The following is a 22,276-nucleotide window of genomic DNA, read 5'->3' on the forward strand; positions in this document are numbered from 1 at the left end:
AGATGTTTAGATCTTACCAAATGAATAACACAGAGTCTGAACTATACATAAGGTGAAATCTTTAAAATAATAATACCAAAGAAAGGAATAACTACAGAAGATATTACACATTTAATCTATGTTTTAAAAACCCATGGAAATACATCAGAATAAAAATTACAAGCTTCAAGTTGCTGAATCAATTTAATAAGAAATAATTCAATATAGCAGCACCTGCTAACACCACTACAGCTACAGATCTGTCAGTGTACCTTTTATATTTTTGAGAGAAATACAACTCTGCTATAAAGGTTTGCTTCAGGCTAAAATCTGCAATACCTGACCAAATTCATCTCTGGTGTAACTCTTTAGAAGGCAATTATGCAACACCAGGAATGAATTTGGCTCCACATGTCTAGGCATACCACATTTTTATTAAGGAAAAAAAAGACATTTGGTGACTTTCGTTATATAAATAGGAAAGGAATTTAAAAAAACGAAATTAAATGAAACCAAACCTCTCTTAACTTCCAAACTCATTTATGTGACTTATTTTGAAATGAAGGACCATGATGTGCCTTCTCCACATGAAAGTGGAGAGAAGGGAAATCAGACACCTCTACAGTACAATTCTAGTTCCCACAAACCCTTCTGCAGGCTAATTGCAGATGAGGAGTATGGCAGGCTAAGCAACATTCATCTTCCCGCCTGCATCCCACAAAAACAGCAGGGGAAAGTCAGTATAACCAGAGGCTTTAGCAGCTTTTCTGAGGACACCCCTCCATTTTGAGGAACTCCCTTACAGAGGTGCTACTGACAGCAAGCACAGTTTGGGGAGTGTCAATCTGTAGGACCCAATCCGGCGAGAGGTGGATGATGCCTTGGAAAAATGTAGAGTCAAAACTAGAAGTGGTCCCTCTATCCCACATTAAATGGCTGGATTTTCAAAGGTACTGAGCATCTGCAACTTCCTCTGATTCCAGCGAGAAATGAGGTTGCTCAGGACACCTCTAAGAATCAAGTAACAAGAAAAATTTTCCACACCCATGTTCTTTTCTACCTGAAGGCCTTATTTAGCCCCATATTGGTTTTAAAAATTTCATCACAACATCAAAAATGTTCGTAACTGCCTACCATTAATATCAGGATTAATCTGTGCCTAGAAAATCTTTTAATTAAGCAGTATTACAGGCAAAGCAGGCAGCAACGCAGAGGTTAGTAGCCAACTGAAAACAGTTTACTGCACAGCAGCGGCATGTGAGAGTGGAAACTTCAGCTTACAATACCAGGGCAAAAACCTACTCTCAGAAAAAGTACTATGGGATCTTTGTAATCCACAGAAAAGAGACGGTGCCTTGATTTTTATATGACATCCAAAAGAGAAAGAAACACGAACACCTCAGAAGGTTGAGGGGCTGGTTTTACCCCAACAGGACTCACACTTTGTGCTCAAATCACTGAACTATTCCCTATATCAGCAACATCTACACAAAAGTATTGGGCAAGAAGTGAAGAAAAACCCAGCTGGAATTCCTACTATGTGGGGAATTTTAGGTAAGTGAGAGTAATCATATTCTAATTAGGGTAATGACATTCTACTAAGGACAAGAGTTTTATTAACACTGCTCTTGCAATAAATAAATAAATAAATAAATCACATCAGATCCTTGATGGCCTCTAGCGATCAAGCTCTCAGGTTTATATTTCATCCGAAGAAGTGAGCACCTCCAGCAGCACAGCCCTAATGACATACTGGGGCATTTCTTCACTATAGATGCAGAGGGGACGCATGCCAACTACTCGAGCACCAACGCCATTTCCTGAAGCATGCAGGCGAGCCACTTAGGTCTCCCATTCTAGTTCAACTGTGCTCTACTTATAAACTCTGCCAGGATTATAGCCCAAAATCTTGAGCACTCCCACATAAAATGATTCTGAAGAAACATCTAGGAAAACATTATGTAGGCTCCAAAGTAATTAATGTTACTTGTTATTCATGTTGGACCTCACATTGTGTATAATGATGATATTTCAACTGACTTCCTGTCTCCCTTTCCCATCCCTTCCTACCTACTTGGTCATCTTCAGGTAAAACTACAGCTTCTACAAATCAATGTTTAGCAGCCTCTAAAGCGTAGGACAAGCATGTGTTTCTTGTCAAATGTCAGTATGGTGGGGGAGGGGAGCAATCGGTTGGAAATAAGCTCTCATATACTGAGGGAAGCTTTTAGTGAATTCCATTTTTGTGAATGCTGACACTGCAGATCAAGCCAGCAGACACAGAGGGGGAAAAAAACAACTTGTATCCCAACTAGTAAATGACTCCCTCTTATTTCAAGAGAATAATGAACTACTCAGTTAAGTCACTTCCATCTCTACACAATGTATAAAAAGGCCATTTTACTTCATATTATAGTTTGAATTCTAAGGCCTCAACCATGATGAAATAATTCAGTGTTAATGTTCTAGAGTTCAAAGTGACTATGTGAGGGATCACAATTTATTTGCCATTAGACAAGCTACACTACACACTTATTAGGTGCTGTAAAACTAATTAAAAAATTGGAATTTTGCGCCAATTCCTGTGAAAAACATATTCCGTTCATGCACTTCTTTGATATGTGTAAATTTCAATGCTCAAAGTAACACCTTTCTATGCAAGAGGATTTAATTAACTGGAAACAGCAAGAAAAAAAAAAGAAGATATACATGTGTACGCTCACGCACACTCTTAAACCAGGATGAATGGTTCCACCATTGTTCTCCAAAACATTACAGCTCATCAACCTTACCCTTTAAATAATACCCATCACTTTCATGTGCCTCATTCCCTGCCAAGCAAAACAAAAATTTAAACCCTCATCATTGATCCCCAAATCCAGACAAATATGTTCTTTCAATTCTCCCTTTTGTAGCTCCTGGGGTTGTTTTAGATGCCTCTTTTCAGATTTTCCTTTCAGTTGCTGTGTCCTGTTCCCTGCACCCTTTATTCTGTATTTCTGCTTGATTCCCATCGTGCAGATAACCTTTTAGCTGCAGGCCATAGTAACCTCTGCCTGACCATATCTTTCCTGCATTTGCTCTCCCCTAGGTTTGTCTGCTTCTTCCTCTCGCCTGTCAGTCAAACCTAACCATATTGATGTCTTCATGTAGTTACACTCTTCCTGCATGAGAGCTGAAGTATCAGCAAGGCTTTATATTTGGTACCCCCTCCCTGCCCCAGAAGGAATAAATTAAACAAAATAGAAAATCTCAGACGGCCACATTGAATTTTATAAACATATTTTAATGGTCATCAACCCAGCAATGCTTCATAAAGACATAAGAAATGGTTTTAGTACACTTCTACCCCGATATAACGCTGTCCTTGGGAGCCAAAAAATCTTACCGCATTATAGGTGAAACCGCGTTATATTGAACTTGCTTTGATCCAACAGAGCGTGCAGCCCCGCGGGGGGCCCCCCCCCGGCCCCCCCCCCCCGAAGCACTGCTTTACCGCGTTATATCTGAATTCGTGTTATATCGGGTCGCGTTATATCGGGGTAGAGGTGTATATAGCTAAATGTAATGTACATCCATTCATGTTTAGCTTGTTGGAGCTTTACTTAAAAAAATTCCAAGAAATGAGGGATAACTTGTATAATACCTCATCAAAAACAATACATCACCTTACATTCTGGAATTTCTCACTGGAGGAAAGGTTTTGTTCAGCTGAGTCCAGCACATCAGACCCAAATTCTCCATTTTTAGGCCCCTGCATTTATCACTGAGCAGTGCAAACACAGGCCTGGTCTTGCAAGCTGCCATTCACAGGTAGAAAACTAAAGTCAATAGAGCTCCATAAAGGTGCCGAACGACTTGCAGGATCAGCATTTGCACGGTGGGTTGGCACAAAAAGAAGGCTAAAACGCAGGGTTTGTCAGAGTTGGATAATCTTTTACACTAGCCTGGCAAAATTCAACTGTGATTTTTTTCATTCAGTCGAGCTGATGTGAATTACCAGCATATAGATTCTAAATTGTGCTTTTTCACTGGCATATTGTCCCCAAAACCTGCTTTACTGAAACAGGGCTGATCCTCTCCAAGTACCAGTATGGGGTCTGGAAGGAGTAAAAACTTGAAGTAATTCAGAGAACTGTGTAACTAAGCTGATAAATATGATTATACTGCTCCTAAACTACTGCTCATATGTAGTCCTCCTAAACTCTCATCTCTACCCACCTAGGATGTTTTACTGAATCTTTTTGGCACCACCTACAATGGTGTCTTCACAGACTTTAACGTGAGAAAGGACCGTTATGATCAGCTAATCTGACCTCCAGAATAATGTGGGACAGAGAATTTTACCCAGTAATTCCTTAATCTTGCCCAATATCAGCCCTGGTCAAGCTGCTCCTTTTGGATACTCCGGCTGCTGTGCTGAGGTCCCACCACAGGTCTGTGTGCTCTTAAGCTTCCCTTGGTCTGAGTAGGCTCTCCTTTTGTGGTCTCTTCCCGGGCATAGACTATCTGTAAATCCTTCATGGAAGTCAGACCTCATGCTCCAGCTGCGCTAGGACCCGTGCTGACCTCCCAGGACACCCCAGTTGCTTAAGCACACCCTCTGTAGAGCTCCAGCTTTGTGGGCTCTCTGGTTTACAGTTCATCTGTCCACAGACACAAGATATTGTGTGTTATGTGCTGCAACTCTTTGCAAAATCTTCTAAAACCAGTCACTTTACGTTAGACAGCAAAAGAAACATACAGATCTAGACAAAGCAACAAACAACGATATTCCATTCCTTGTTTCGCCACTCAACCCCTCTGCTGCAACTCTCTCCTCATGAGTTTGCCCCTGGAACATGGAGTCTGTTCTCTCTCCCTCCGTCACCAGCTGGTCCTGTAGTCAAAAAAACTGTCAGGTGATCCCTTGGATCAGCCTTGTCAGGTGATTGTGACGTTCCCCTGGAGTTATCTGGACCAGTGATCTGCTAGGTCATTCCAATCCTTGACTCTGGGAGCCAGCCTTACCCTGCTCTGCTGTGAGATCCCCTACTTCTGGGCTATTCACCTTCAGCCTCTGGCATGTAAACTGTTTGGATTGTGCAACCGAATGACACTAGCCAATATCTCCGATCCCAGACACAACCCTAGGAACCTCCGTCTTGCAGCTGGACACTGCAAACTTATATGAGTTCGTCAATTTAACAAAGAAATTGATATGTACCAGGCTTGTTATCCCAAGGGAAGTCTCTGACACGTTTCAAACTAAACACACTGCTTCAGGTAAAATAAACAAACAAATGTCTTAACTACAAAGATAAATGTTAAGTGATTCTAAGTCAAAGCACAACAAGTTGGCAAAACACATTCTAAGCTGATCTAAACACTTTCAACGCCCTTACAAACTTAGATGCTTCTCACCACAGGCTGGCTGGTTGCCTTTCAGCCAGGCTCTCCCCTTTGATCAGCACTTCAGTCGCTTGGTGGTGATGTCTGTAGATGGAGGTAGAAGAGAGAGGAAGAGCATGGCAAACGTCTCTCCCTTTTAGCATGTTCTTTCTTCCCTCTTGGCTTTGTCGTCATCCCTCCGTCCCCCCTGCCTGCTTCAGAGTCAGGTGAGCATTACCTCAGCGCAGGCCCAAACTGACCAAAAGAAGGAGGGTGACTCACTCGAGAGTCCAACAGATCCTTTGTTGCTGCCTAAGCCAGTGTCCTTTGTTCCTGTGAGGCTTGGCTGGGTTTGTCCCATACATGCCCTGATGAGGTGTGAACTTCCCCTCTGCTCTTGGAGAGTTTTGCCTGGGCCTGTTTTAAGCCACAAGGACACATTTTCAGCCTCATAACTTTATACATGGAATTACAACTTATAACATTACTATAACAACAATGCTCAGTGCATCATGAGTCTTACAAAGACACCCGACATGACAAAACTTTGCATTGGATACCACACAATTATTTTAAAAGGATGAACATGAAGGTGTTCCCTCGAGGTACAGAATGTCACAATGATAAAAGTTCCACATCATGTGATGCATTGATCAGTTCCCAGCCCAACTGGCCAGAACCAGTTTTCTTGGTTTGGCCACCTTCTTTAGCATACACATTGCATTGCCCTGGAAGACCTATTCAGATGTCAGAGTCTTGATAGTCCAGTCACGAATCCAGATATCCAGGCACCACTCCCATGTCTCCTTAGCATAAGAAGTATGAAGCATGAACACGGTACAGATAATCATAAGGACCTAAGCATACATACATGAATTTTTTTCCTTCAAGCCATTTCTGAGTTGGTCAGTCCTCTGCAGCCCACTGAAATAAGGATTCTGCCCCATAGCAAAAGGTCAGTTTAATGTTTTCAGTGACACTTGATGACAGTGAAAATAATGCAGCCTCAGTTATCAGTACAAAGTGTACCTCTTTGGTGGGTCAGTGCATCATAGCTTACTACTTAATGAAGAAACCAGTAGCAGAGTTGAGTACTGACAACTCCCATGAGATACAGAGAACCCTGAGCGACTATCTCAAGCTGTGAGCCTCGGGTACAACACTTGGGCAGGAAAGGATGCTCTAACACAGTGGTTTTCATCCTGTGGTCGCAAAACAATGGGGGTCCACATACTACGTCTAAGGGATCCGTTGTCATTACCATAGAACAGTGGTTTTCAACCTGTGGTCCATGGGCTATGTTTAAAATTTCCAAAGGGGGTCCACATCTCCATTTGAAATGTTTGAAGGGTCTGAAAATGAAAAAAAGTTGAAAACTACTGCTCTAACAATCCAATGCTTGCCTCTCAAAGATAGGGTAATGTCTAAACTGTGCTTCTGGTAGGCCTGATTACTAAAATCATGTACACAATGAGGTACAGACTTATAAGAAATAAGCCAGTGTTTATACATCATTATTAGAAATGCCTTTACAATCGACCATGTGGGACTGAGGCAAAATTTAAAACAATATGCATAGGCCTTTTTTTAATACTCTACTTCGCTTTAAAATGTAAAGAATAATACTTACAGCAGGGTTTGTGCCTCTATAAGTACAAATGGACTTTTCCTACTCTGAAGCATTCACACGGCATTGCTTTTAGGAAAATACTAGATACTCCAATAATAAATATCTAACTGATTATACATAATTTATCTTTATGAGGAAACGTTATAATGACGAACCAACAATAAAGATGTAAATCATTTACAGAGCATCCAAGGGTGAAATCATTACATTAAAATGACTGTATTGTATTTCTGTTACCAGGTCCATTTATCAGCAATAATTCCTTCCAAGGAGAAAGAACACCAGGAGAGAGTAGAAGCCTGTCTCTAACACAAAATATTCATTTAAAACCCAGCCAGACAAATTCAGCAGTTCACATAATGTTTGCCATTAAAATGAAATACAAAAGTTCTTCCTTGAATGCTCAAAAGCTGTAGGGACAGCAGATGAATTCATCTGAAGGTCTAGAGCTTACACCTATTTGGTTTAGACTGTCAGGGTGTTCCTGGGGCTTATGTACACTGAAAAACGGCATCACGCTACCAATGAAATAAACAGGATGTTAAGCACGAATCAACACTCAATGTAAAAAAAAGATTTTGCATATTGAACATCATGTTAGTAGGCCATAGTTAGCAGCTGATATGATACAACACAACACAACAGTCCCCGTCCACACTCGGGGTGAAATTCTGGCTTCACTGATGTCGAATGCAGTTCTGCCACTGATGTCAAAGGAGACAGGATTTTATCCTGAAGGTTAATCATGTAAATTATCACATGTTCAAACAGCATGTCATTTTCCAGTGTAAGCGAATGCATGGTGAGTAGTCCTTTCCTCTGGAATGCCCTGATACCCACCACCCAGGCACACTGTGTACCCCAAACTCCCCCTGAAAATCAAAGAAGACCTGGGAGTACAAGAAATAGAGAGTCAGGCCCAGTAGGTTTAATTTCAACATCTGCCTTTTGGAAATTTAAAATAAATCAATAAATCAGCAGATACAGGAAGCTGAAGGACAAAGTGCTTCTTTAGGAGTCAATTGCAACATACTATTAAGCTGAAGAGTGAAGGAGAAGATTTTGAATTGCTAGAATATATTGTGACTTGAATATTTTACACCCCTTTCAAATAAAAACAAAAACTGAAAGCTAAGCCCAGCAGCTGCTCACTCTTTCTAGCTGATGCGATCTTGAGTGGCCTCTCTGAAAATGGCAGCACAAACAATGGCTGCAGGACACAGGCTCAGAGCCCTATATCTAAGTGTTCAGTTTGGTGTCATCTGCAGAGATGCTTGACTGCCCCTTGCAAATGCTGTCGCTTCATCCACACCACTGTGCCTGTCCTAGCTTGCGTGGCAAATCAGTGGGAATGACAATATTTAATTCATCATTCGTTCTAGTATTTCTTTGGGGTTGGAATAAAAGTGAGATTTTTTAAAAAAAAAAATTCTCCTAGCCTCCTTCTAGGAAGCACTAGCACTAAGAGAAGAACAGCAAAATATAACACCGTTTTACGACTGACTAATGACTGCAAAAAGGCGATCACACCGGTCACTTGACTGAGACTAAATCCAGCCTTTGACTGACTCCAGTGCTCTCTGACCTCTCACTCTGTTCTGGCTCCTGCACTCCTGTGCACCCAGCCGCCGAACATTTTCCAGTGGAAATTCACACATAGCCAGCAATCCAAATAAGGGCTGATTTTAGTGCAGTTCAGCCAATTTATTTGATTTTCAAGTCCTTGCTGATAATTACACTGAGAGAGAAAACATTCCTCCTGCAACTCTGTGAGGTAACCTGAGGGCAAGGCTCAATTTAGCTGCTGCCCTCTGCAGAGGAAGCAGACCGTGCACATATGCCATCCATTGAAAGCTTTGGCTTGTGAACAGTGATGGCAACACCCATTACAAATGTAATACCATGACATGTCAGCCCCAGCTGTATTCCCTTTTTTAAAAAAAGCAAACAGTGCTACACAGTGGAGCTTAGGATTATTTTTATAACTATTTCTACCTTTTAATAATCACCCCATTTTTAGAAGAACATACATTTTGCAAAAATCTACTTTCAGTCCTTCAGGATCATACCTTCGTTTGCTTCTTCCCTATGTCTGACTAATTGGCCCTTCACTCTGTGACCAGCCTTTTTCTTTTTCCCATTAGCTTGTTTTTAGGTGGGAAAGTATTTTCAGCAATAGCTGTAAAAAATGTGTGCCTATTGTGAGTAATGGTGTGCGTGTGTCGGTGTGGAGGGATTGCAAAATCACCTGCTTGAGCAACTTTATATAAGGTCAGTCATGAAAGAGAGAACTATCGCTATTTGAAGGGTGGTCCAATGTCTTACCAGTTCACATGCAACATAAAACCCTAGTCTTGTAAAATATTTTATATATTAAATATTCTGTAAAAAAAAAAAAAGTTACAAAAGAGGCACAGTGAAGTAAAAGGTTTATACAATTTACCCAGGTGCCTTTTTTTAAATAGGACATCGCCACTGGATTAACTCTTCTCTGAAGTTTTTCATGGCTAGTGACCTGGTTTTATAAACCAATCAAGCTGTGAGTTTTGATACCAACTCACTGAATGGGCCAAATTCACCACTGAAAATTGGAGAGAGAGACGTGCATACTTTTATTCCTGGTGTGGATTTGACCTCTGCTTTCCAGATGTTACCATCCATCATCATTTTTTTTAGAAAGGTAAATTGTAGATGAAAACCATAATTGGCCACATCAGTGCAAAAACTTAAAAAGAAATAAGATTGCGGAAAGAAGATTGTCGTGCACCTAAATGTCTCTCAGCAGGTCATTTTTCCTCAACATTTCCTAACCAGAAAATATACCTGAGCAGGCTAATTATTTGTAACAAAAGCAGTGTAACCTAATAAAACTTTATAATGGGTATGCTGTCCATCACAGCTAAAGCCCTGTCCAGTCAAACACGTTGGAGGAAGCTAGAATTTCTCATCTCCCATCATTCTTCCTCCTTTCTTCCGTTTCTCCAAGCAAGCGATTTAGCAGGTTCAGCCACTGTAAAGAGTTCAAGGTGTTTTTTTGTGTGGAGCCACAACGAGATTTGGCAGTTGGGACACCAGTGGAAGGGGGGCTGTATAGCTGGTGATGAGATTCCAGCAACTGTCAGAGGCAGGTGCAGTCTGGATTGGCAGCTGGGGAGGGGGTCAGGTCATGCTTGGGAGGAGGGGGAGTTCAGTCTGGCAGCTAGAGGGGAAACTTGGTCAGGCCATCTTGTGAATATGTTGTGGGTGATGGGAAAGAGAGTCTGGGATCACTCATTAGTGCTGTGCACATGAACAATGTAATCGTTTAATCATTCTTAGCTAACCACAACTGTAGCATCAAAATAAAATACAATATCCTTGAGTTTTGCTTTTTTCATCATCAAAATTCTAGCTCTTTAATTTTTGGAAAACCTTTTGCTTATTTCCCCAAAAGTGTGATTTTATTAGACATATTTGACATTGACAAGACCTTGCACTCCATAATCTTGACATGAACCATAAAGTCAATACTAGGAGAATGGTTATCTGAAGTGTGCTGCTAGCCAGCATAGATGTTAAGCAAGTTTTAATGTTAACCATCACAAAATGTGTGTCCCAAATAAAGAATATTAACATACAAAAATTACTCTGCAATTAAACATTAAGGGCTTTTTCAGTCTCCTCTCACACCAATTTCATGTAGGGTATAAGATAACCACACTCACTTGTATTTGAGACAATATGATCTAGAACAGGGGTTCTCAACCTTTTTCTTTCCCCGCCCCCCCCACCCCCAACATGCTATAAAAACTTCCCAGCCCGCCTGTGCCACAACAACTCTTTTTCTGCATATGAAATCAGGGCCGGCGTTAGGGGCTAGCAAACAGGGCAATTGCCTGGGGCCTCACGCCACAGGGGGCCCCACGAAGCTAAGTTGCTCAGGCTTTGGCTTCAGCCCCGGGTGGTGGGGCTCAGGGCCCCGGGCTTCTGCCCCACATGGTGGGACTTCGGCTTTCCGCCCTGGGCCCCAGCGAGTCTAACGCTGGCCCTGCTTGTGGCCCCCCAGAGGGCCCAGGACCCTGTTTGAGAACTACTGATCTAGTGGATAGACTTCTGAATTGGGACTCAAGAAATTGAGTTCTGTTCCTGGTTCTGCCATTTGGTTGATAGTTATCCTTGGGAACGTTGCTTTTCCTTCTCAATGTGTCAGTTGCCGCATTTATAAAATGTGGCAAACACTATTTACTGCTTTTGTGAAATACTTTGAGAGCTATGGATGAGAAGTGCTATGGATGAGAGAAGTATTATTAATTATTATTACAATTACTGACCTCTGTGGAGTGACTTCTGATGTATATTGGAGTGAGAGGAGAATCAACACTTAACACTAAAAATGAACAGAAGCACAGAAACTTAAGAGAAGGCCAATGCTGTTCTAACTTAACACGAACAGACCTAAAACTACTGCAAAACTGATCACAACTTGGTATATTAAGGATGTGTGAGCTCTAATGTGAATTTCCTTGCTTATCAAGAACACACCTCCAATGAATGAGTCAGAGTATCAAGGGGAAATGGCAGCACATTTATTCAATAAACAATTCAGCAACTGTACATGAACAAGTAGCCCGTGCAGCTCTATAACTTTATTCAGCCTTGGAGGGCATAACGTCCTAAGAAGCATTGGACAAGCTGGAAGTGTTGTCCCCAGCTGTCTACAAATCCCATGCTACTTTTTGCTCATGGGTGGGGAAATCATTCCAGCAGCAGGTGCAGAGAGATTTCAGGGCCCCCTCAAGATATATAACTCTTCTGGCCGTCTGCCAACCACCATCCATAAGGCCTACCATCCTTTAAACCAACCACCTGATCCAGCCTCTCAAACAGGGCACTGTAATTGCCTCAAACCCATTTGAACCAGCTTATTGGATAATATGCAGAACCAGAAGGACACATGTCTCTTTTTTGTGGGTTTTTGCTGTTGTCTGAGTTACAACTCAACACGTATGCATATGAGTAATTTTACATGTATGAGAAATCCCCTGAGTTTAATGGGACTGCTCACATTTAGGTTTTTGCAGGATTGAGGCCTTAAATATTACCTTATGGAGAAGTTTGGGGGGAAATATTAGAAACAATTCTGCCTAGAGGTTGATATTGGGAGAGAGTATGGCTTAGTGGTTAAAACACAAAACCATGAGACGAAAGTGCAAAGGTCGAAATCTTGGCTCCGCTGAAGTCAATGGCAAAACCTTCAGTAGAGCCAGGATTTCTATTACCTGCTCTGCCACTAACTCTACATAGAAACATAGGAACTGCCATAGGATCAGACATGGGCACTGAGCCGAGAGGTCGAGGGTTTGGAGAGCACAGATCTCGCAGGCTCTCTGTGTCTCTGATACTGGTCAGTACCAGGGGCTTCAACTCATGTTATGTCTAAAAACCACACAGTAACTAACTATAGTGTGTGCACAAGTGTAGTAGTCACTTATCAAATGGAACAATATCAGCTGGTTTTGTTTTTCAACTGCTAAACAGAAATAGGCAGTGTTATGGGCTAATTACTTGCCAAATTTTAAGTCTGGGTTGTTTAGTTGTACAGTGCAAAGTAAGCCTCCTACACCAGAACCAACATTAAAAACTCACTGCTTTTGTATTCCATGCTGTGCTCTTACCCTTTAATCATGTCACCCCTTTCCTATGCACCCATCCATTCTACATGCAGGGAATATTGTGGCATCATCTTGACTCCATTAATCAATTACCTGATGTTAGAAATGATATATTTATATATTCTGTTCTTCCCTAATACAGGCCAATTCATCTTTGGCCTCGCAGGGTGCGTTCATCTGGGAAACAAAAGAAGAAATTACTCACCTTGTGTAGTAGCTGCAGTTCTTCAAGATGTGCATCCCTCTATGGGTGCTCCACCTCAGGTGCATGTGACTGGAGATGTTTTCACTAACAGTGCCAGTTGCCTCCTTGTGCCGGACACCGAGGCTACAGAGGGATGCGCAGTCAAACCACCCTAAATTCCTTCTCCACCCAAATGTCTCCACAGAGAACAGTTTGAAGCAGAGGGGAAGGAGGAGCAGGTAGTGGAGCACCCATAAGGACACATATCCTGAAGAACTGCAGTTACTGTACAAGGTGAGGAACCTCTTCTTCATCTTCTTTGAGTAGTGTCCCTATGGGTGGCTCCACTTCAGGTGACTTCTGAGCACTTTCCCCAGAGGGAGGAAAGAGCTTCAGAACTGAGTCCAGAACTGAAGATAATACTACAATACCTAGTGCCGCATCAGATCTGACACCATGGATTCAAGTGTAGTGCTTCAAAAATATGTATACTGAAGCTCATGTGGCAGCCTCACATATCTTAGATAGCAGTATGTTCTTACACAATGCTGTGGATGTTGCTTGTGACTTGTGGTGGCAGAATGTGCTATCACCCTGTGAGGAGGATAAATCCCTGTGGTCTCATAACAAGTGACAATACAGCCATATATCCATTTTGATAGTCTCTGAGCAGAAATTGTGGATCCCTTGGATCTATCCTCGAAGGAGAGAAACAGCCTGGGTGACCTTTGAAATCGCTTGGTTCCATCCAAGTAGAAGGCCAGAGCCCTTCTAACATCCGGGTATGAAAACAGGACTCCTGCAGAGTTATGTGGCTTCAGGAAAAACACTGGTAGATGAATGGATCAGTGAAGGTGGAACTCAAAGACCCTTGGGGGGAGGGATAGCTCAGTGGTTTGAGCATTGGCCTGCTAAACCCATGGCTGTGAGTTCAATCCTTAAGGGGGGGGGGCAATTAGGGTTCTGGGGCAAAATCAGTACTTGGTCCTGCTAGTGAACACAGGTGGCTGGACTCAATGACCTTTCAGAGTCCCTTCCAGTTCTATGAGATATGTGTGTGTGTGTGTATATATATATATATATTTTATGTAAGAATTTAGGATGTAGGCATAAAGAAACCTTATTCTTTAAGAATACAATTAAGGTGGGGGATCTGCCATCAAGGCACCATTCTCCACAATTCTATGTGATGTGATGGTTCCTAAAAAGATGGTCCCCATAGATAAATGGAGTAGAGAAAAGGTTGCCATTGATTCGAATGGATGTTTCATAAGATAATTGAGTACCAAGTTGAGGTCGCAGGTCAGGGTGAGGTCTCTATTCTGTGGGTAGCAATTCCCCAAACCTATCATAAACCTAGATGATACAGGATGAGCAAATATGGAAAACCCCTCTATAGTCAGATGAAAGGCCGATAGTGTGGCCAAATGGACCTTAACTGACCTAACTGATAACCCCCAATTTCTTCAAATCCATCAGATAATTCAGGATGACTGAAAGAGGCACAGATCCAGGTAGGAAGCAATGATGTCAGCACCAATGGGAGAATCTCCTCCATATCTGCAGGTAAGTAATACAGGTTAACTTCTTCCTACTATTAAATAAATAAAGATATCCTATCTCCTAGAACTGGAAGGGACCTTGAAAGGTCATTGAGTCCAGCCCCCTGTCTTCACTAGCAGGACCAAGTACTGATTTTGCCCCAGATTGCTAAGCGGCCCCCTCAAGGATTGAACTCACTATCCTGGGTTTAGCAAGCCAATGCACTAACCACTGAGCTATCTCTCCCCCCAGTATTCAGTAACACCTGTTGCACTTCCTCAGAGCAGGAGGCTTCCAATCCCACGAACCACCGAGGAACTACACCCAGAGGCAGAGGACCCCTAGACTGGGGTGAAGCATATGACCCACATCCTGTGAGAAGAGATGAGGAGTGGTTGTGAGCTTGAGCAGGAGATGGACGCATAGATGAAGCAGGTAAGGGACCACGCCTATCTCAGCCAAGTTGGTACTATAAGGATAACTCTGACCCTGTCCTGCATGATTTTGTTCATCACCCTCAGTATCAGTGGAGCTGGAGAAAACGCATGAAGCAGTTCCTTCTTCCAGTTCAGGCCAATCCCATTTTTGCAATATGCTGTGGGACTGAGCCTGATGGTACCAGACCAGGATGCTTACGCTTGCCCGCCTTGTCACTGGTAGAGACTACCTGTCAGAGATATGTCTCTCCCTCGAGCTCCAGGGCTTTCCAGCTTTGCTGGTACTGGAGGAGTCCTTTGATTCAAGGGCACTGAGCCGAGAGGTTGAGGGTTTGGAGAACACAGATCTCGCAGGCTTTTTCAGATGAGAGTCTGTACCTCTCTTTTTCGGGAGCTCTCTCAGATTCCTTCAACAACCTCCCCTTCTTAGGGGTATCCTGAGGCAAGGTGGAAGGGGCGCTAGATCAGTCCAGAGATAAATGTATGGAGGGGTGGAAGAGGCGGGCCTTGTAACCAGACTCAGATGTTGGTAGAAGTAGGCATTCTGTCATTAACAGTTGAGCTTAATCTCCCTCTTCTTCCTTGCCCTCAACTTGATGGCTAGGCAGAAATTGCTCTTCTGGGAGATGTGGGATTCCCCCAAACAATGGGCACATTTAGAATGGCCATTGCTCACAGGTATAACCTTCCGGGAGGAGAGGCAGTGTTTGAAGCCTGGTGAGCCAGACAGGCCCTGCCAGGAAGACAAAGCTCCCCAAGGAGAAAAGGAGGAGGAAGAAGAAGAAAAAAACCCTATCCTCTTACTACAAACACTTACTAACTATAAATACTACTAACTAACAATAGTAACAAATCCTCACAAACAACTATAAGAAGAATACAAAATAGCCATGGTACACTCCAGAGGTGCACACTAGAGCTTCATCTCAAGCAGAGGGGTAGAGAAGGAATGAGGGAGGTCTGCCCGTGCATCCCTATATAACCTCAGTATCCAGCATGAGGAGGCATAGGGCACATATGTGGGCTGAACAGACACTGCTGATTAAAAATCTGCCATCTAGGGCTCAAGAGGTGCATGCGTACCTGAAGTGGGTCACCCATAGGGACTCTACTCGAAGAAATGTCTGTTGTTCATCAGGACTTGGGTCCCGTACATGAAAGTGGAAAACACTGTCTTGCTGACATACCGAAACTATCCCACACTGTGGGCATCTTTAATTGCTAAACATTTTAAATAAAAGCTACAATGACCAACTATGGCATTTCCAAAACCCAGTATAATAGTTATGTAGTTAGACTGCACTTCTCCTGCTGTTATTGCTTGCTGGTGAAGCAATTGCTGTCTCAAGCACTGACTTATGTTTCCCATCTATTTCATCTCCCCTGTAGTTTTGTCCTGCTTCTGAGGTGTCAATTTACCATAAAAATAACTCTGCTGGCATCCACCAGGATTGTGAATTCACTGGATCCTGGAGTTAAAGAAGGCGACAGCACAGAGTAGGGAAGTCACAGATTTGCATGTGAAGAGCCCCACTTTTGGGAGGAGGACAGGGCCGGCTCTAGCGTTTTTGCCGCCCCAAGCACACACAAAAAAAAAAGCCGCAATCGCGACTGGTGGCAAGTCCTTCGCTTCGAGAGGGAGTGACGGCCCCGCCGCCGAATTGCCGCCGAACGGCCAGATGTGCCACCCACCTCTTCATTGGCTGCCCCAGGCACCTGCTTGCTAGGCTGGTGCCTCTAGCCAGCCCTCGAGGAGAAGCAAGGATTAAAAAATAGTTCTGAATTCTTCATGGCACAACTGAGACACCAGATTACAGTAGCCTCGTTAGGTGGGTGAAACCACATACACATCTAACCTAAGAGGACCCATTCCTTATCTGGGTCGCCACTGTGCGTAGCTGCTGCACCTGGAGCTAGTTCCTGGAAAGGGAGTGTTAGACTGCTCCTTACCTGAGAGGGGAGATCCCAGGGGTTAACTATGCTGGGGATTCTCCGTTCTGGCTGTGGGGAGGGTCTGCTCATTCACCACTGGAACTAGCCAATAACTCTGGCTGGGCTTCCCCAGGTGTTGCAGGGACAAGGCTATCTGAAAGAATGAAAGAGTCCGAGGGCAATTAAGCTTTGTGGCCCCTTCTTGTCCTCTGCCTGGCCTTCCAGCTCCATTGTGTGTTGGCTGTCCTCCTTCTGGATAGAAAGCTGGCTAGATTGTCGGGCTCAATGGGTAGTGATCAACAGCTCAATGTCTAGTTGACAGCCGGTATCAAGAGGAGTGCCCCAGGGGTCGGTCCTGGGGCCGGTTTTGTTCAACATCTTCATTAATGATTTGGATGATGGGATGGATTGCACCCTCAGCAAGTTCGCAGATGACACTACGCTGGGAGGAGAGGTAGATATGCTGGAGGGTAGGGTCCAGAGTGACTTAGACAAATTGGAGAAGTGGGCCAAAAGAAATCTGATGAGGTTCAACAAGGACAAGTGCAGAGTCCTGCACTTAGGACGGAAGAATCCCATGCACTGCTACAGGCTGGGGATGACTGGCTAAACAGCAGTTCTGCAGAAAAGGACCTGGGGATTACAGTGGACGAGAAGCTGGATATGAGTCAACAGTGTGCCCTTGTTGCCAAGAAGCCTAACGGCATTTTGGGCTGCATTAGTCAGAGCATTCCCAGCAGATCTAGGGAAGTGGTTATTCTCCTCTATTTGGCACTGGTGAGGCCATATCTGGAGTATTGCGTCCAGTTTTGGGCCCCCCACTACAGAAAGAATGTGGACAAATTGGAGAGAGTCCAGCAGAGGGCAATGAAAATGATTAGGGGCCTGGGGCACATGGCTTACGAGGAGAAGCTGAAGGAACTGGGTTTATTTAGTCTGCAGAAGAGAAGAGTGATGGGGGTTTTGATAGCCTTCAACTACCTGAAGGGGGGTTCCAAAGAGGATGGAGCTAGGCTGTTCTCAGTGGTGGCAGATGACAGAACAAGGAGCAATGGTCTCAAGTTGCAGTGGGGGAGGTCTAGGTTGGATATTGGGGAACACTATTTCACTAGGAGGATGGTGAAGCACTGGAATGGGTTACTTAGGGAGGTGCTGGAGTCTCCATCCCTAGAGGTTTTTGAGGCTCAGCTTGACAAAGCCCTGGCTGGGATGATTTAGTTGGGGTTGGTCTTGCTTTGAGCAGGGGGTTGGACTAGATGACCTCCTGAGGTCTCTTCCTATCCTAATCTTCTATCATTCTATGATTCTCTGGCCTTGCAGACAAAGGGGTGAACTGGATGAGTGTGCTCTGGAGCACAATATGCCTTTGATGTAGTTAGCACAGGCTCCACTTGCTTGGGCACTATCTGATGTTCTGACCATGTTTGCTTTGTTCTTCTTTTTCCAGTGCAGCGGATTCCACCGCATATTTCTCTGCTGGGGATATTTTTCAGGCCTTGGTCCCTGTTCTGCTCTCTGACCCCATCAAGGAAGGCCTACATGCTCCCTGGTGTCTGGCGCTGACACTTCGCTGAAGGCCCAGGCTTCTTTTATCAGAATAGGCTTAGCTCTTCATCTAGGCATCTGTTCCTGTCTGCAGAGCTGCAAGCCAAGTGAAAACCCACTATAGAATCCAGGCATGTCTAAGAAAAAGTAATAATAGCACCACCATGGCCAAAGGATGATTTCAGCTTTCTATTGAAACTCAGTTTGGAGTATGCTTGCTTGGTTATATAAACTCTGATCAGGCTAAAGAGGATCTGAAGTGGTTAAGTCAATTTGGACCCCGTATACAGTACTGTTGAAACTGTGCTAGCAACAAACACGTAAACATAGTTGCTTCTAACTCAGTTTCTCTGACAACTGTTGGCAAAGAAATTTTTCTGAGGACAATATTTTAGAACCTGGCTACTTAGACTGCAAGCTCTTTGGGGCAGGGATTATTTTTGGGATGTGATTCTACAGTGCCAACCCCAATCCTCATTGGGATTCCTGGGAGCTATGTTAAAATAAATATGAAATGCTTCTTAATCCCCGGGGGTAGTTTATATAATACCAACGAAGCTCTTGGACAAAGAAACAACAAAAGAATTGCACATGCTGGTCAGGGATAGTGCTAGAAGTGGCTGTTGATAGCATAGTTTCAATTGTAGGGTGGACAGGAAGCTTTTAATTGAAACTTCTTTTAATAAAACTCTAAAGAACTGAGATTAAAAAGTGTGTAGGTTTGGAAAAATGAAAGGTAATATTTACAAAGTACACTCTAAAAGGAAATATTTTTGGCAAGCTTAGTAGAAGAGAAAGAGTCTCTGATTATAGCATTTCTGAATTATCTTAAATTGCACAACAATTTGTTGTTGAAAATTACCTCTGTTTTTCATAATGTCCTCATTTACACAACACTTCCATTAATGCAATGGGAGTTTTTATCATTAGGGAAACTGAACTCTTTCAGTATGGCTTTTATAATATGTTTTAAATTATAGACTACGGGTGGTTTCATGTTGATAGCTGAGATTTTTAACTTTTCAATTTAATTCACTACCACAAAACACCATTAACCGTCCCACCCACCACTTTAAAATTCAAGGTCTCAGTCCTTCAAGCCCTTGAAGTGCAGGGCTTCATTGAAGCCAATGACATTTCTGGGCTTGTACGATCAGTCAGTTTGGCAACTCTAGGAACACTTAACTACCAATCTGTATCAATGAGGACTGGGAATAGGGTCTCCTGGATTCTACTTCTTGCTCTGCCACTGACTTGTTCTGCGATCTCTGGCAAGTTATTTAACCTCTCTACGCCTCTATTCATTTATGTGTGAAAAACCAACAATATCATCATCATCATCTTTCTGAATTCCTGGGAAGTTCAGGGCACAATCCTGTGTCCTTGAAGCCAAATAGGAGTTTTGTCACCGACTTCAATGGAAGAAGGGGCCCTTAATGTTTTGAAATCCCTGGATGAAAAGCACTGTGGAAGTGCACATTATTTATTTTTATTATTATTAATTAGTGTTAAGAATAGGAAGTGAATGACCCCAGGGAAAAAGTATTGGAAAGTCTGATTTTCTTAATCAAATTAGCATTTCTTTCTGCAGCTGACATTTTTTAATTTCATCTGACTATATGAAAAATATTCACTGGTGGTGAACATTAAAGTAGAACCAAAACTTGACTGCTGGTAGAGAAGTATTATGATCTAGAGCCAAGAAGGACATTTTCTTTTTCACATTTTTATTATTTTTTAAGATCATTTGGCTCAGTTGTCAGTCAAAAAACATAATTGCCAAAGACGGATGGGGTGGCAGATCCGAGCACAAGATTTTAGATCAACAGGTATGTTTCTTTTATGTAGATGTAATGAATAAGTAAATTTGCAGTCTGAGCTCAAAAGTGGCAGATTTCCACAATGTCTATAAGAGGTCTTATACACGTGTCCAACAGAATGCTAGAGTTCAACATTTAAACGGAAGAAAAATTAATAAATTTGATAAATTCTCAGTTCAAATTACATATTCACTCATAACCATTTTATACCAGTAGCCCTGCCTGCCCTGCATTTATGGTCCCCTCTATTAATATAGTCAAACATAACCCTGCCCCCTTCATCACGTACATTATTTATAGCCCAGCTACTGTAATAACTGCTTTAACTGCACAAGTTTAATTGCCAACCCCAAAATAGTCTGCCAAAAAACTAAAATGGCCACTACCATAACTGGCACCAGAAAACCTTAATACAAATCTGTTAGTCTTAAAGGTGCCACAGGACTCTTCATTGCTTTTTACAGATCCAGACTAACACAGCTACCTCTGATACTTAATACAAATGTTATCCAAGATATAACACAATGCAAATTAATAACCAAAACTAGACCAAAACAAAGCAGAACAGAGAACAAACACTAAAAAAAAGTTAAACCAAAACCAATTTAATGAGCCTTTCATTTGCCCTGTTACAAACATGCTCTAGGTCTGAATATATGTAAATGAGGGCTTGTCTACACTTACAGCTCCACTGTAGCACTTAGGATATGTCTACACTACGAAATTAGGTTGATTTAATAGAAGTCGATTTTTTAGAAATCGATTTGATAAAGTTGATTGTGTGTGTCCCCACTAAGCGCATTAAGTCGGCGGTGTGCATCCACAGTACCGAGGCTAGCATCAACTTTCGGAGCGTTGCACCGTGGTAGCTATCACACAGTTCCCGCAGTCTCCACCGCCCATTGGAATTCTGGGTTGAGCTCCCAATGCCAGCTGGGGCAAAAACATTGTCGCGGGTACATGTTGTCAGGCCCCCCGCCTCCCTCCCTCCGTGAAAGCATCAGCAAAAAATCATTTCTCGCCTTTTTTCCTGGGTTACCCGTGCAGACGACATACCACAGCAAGCATGGAGCCCGCTCAGCTCACTGTCACCGTATGTCTCCTGGGTGCTGCTGGCAGATGCGGTACTGCAGTGCTACAGAGCAACATCCCCTTGCCTTGCCTTGCGGATGGCAGACGGTGCAATACGACTGCTAGCCGTCATCATCGTCCCATGGGTGCTCCTGGCCGACCTTGGTGAGGTCGGTCGGGGGCGCCTGGACAAAAATGGGAATAACTCCAAGTCAATTCTCTTTTTTAAGTTTCATCTAATGGAAATTCAGTCCTGCCTGGAATATCATGCTAGCTGGAGGCTTCTGCCTCAGGCTGCTCTCCGAGTCAGCAGCACCGCACAGTCGCACCTACCCCAGCCTACACTTTGCTGCCATGGCTCATGAAGCCTGGACAGTAGTAAGGAGCAGTTCAACTATAGGCTGAGCAAGTGCAGAATGGTGGTAGAATGTGCCTTTGGACGTTTAAAAGCTCGCTGGCGCAGTTTACTGACTTGGTTAGACCTCAGCAAAACCAATATTCCCATCGTTATTACTGCTTGCTGTGTGCTCCACAATATCTGTGAGAGTAAGGGGGAGACATTTATGGCAGGGTGGGAGGCTGAGGCAAATCGTCTGGCCGCTGATTACGTGCAGTCAGACACCAGGGCGATTAGAAGAGCACAGCAGGGCGTGCTGTGCATCAGAGAAGCTTTGAAAACCAGTTTCATGACTGGCCAGGCTACGGTGTGAAAGTTCTGTTTGTTTCTCCTTGATGAAAACCCGCTCCCTTGGTTCACTCTACTTCCCTGTAAGCCAACCACCATCCCCTGCCCCCTTTGATCTCCACTTGCAGAGGCAATAAAGTCATTGTTGTTTCAAATTCATGCATTCTTTATTAATTCGTCACACAAATGGGAGGATAACTTCCAAGGTAGCCCGGGAGAGGTGGAGGAGGAGGGAAGCACAGGGGTGGGGTAGTTGTAGGGGCATCTTCTAGAATGGCATGCAGCTCATCATAGAAGCTGCATGTCTGGGGCTCTGACCTGGAGTAGCCATTTGCCTCTCTGGTTCTTTGGTAGTCTTCACGTGGCACTGCTGCGGGTCCCTGTTATAACCTCTGTCCTTCAGGCCCTTGGAGATTTTTTCAAATATTCC

At 43.3% G+C, this 22,276-nt stretch overlaps 1 protein-coding gene across 6 annotated transcripts in view; it reads right to left on the reverse strand.

Moving 5' to 3' along the window:
- Positions 1–22,276, reverse strand: part of TEAD1 (TEA domain transcription factor 1) — a 221,972-nt gene that overhangs the window by 147,250 nt on the left and 52,446 nt on the right. The window lies entirely within an intron of this gene.

Source organism: Trachemys scripta, chromosome 4 (assembly GCF_013100865.1).
Source record: "Trachemys scripta elegans isolate TJP31775 chromosome 4, CAS_Tse_1.0, whole genome shotgun sequence".
NCBI lineage: Eukaryota > Metazoa > Chordata > Testudines > Emydidae > Trachemys > Trachemys scripta.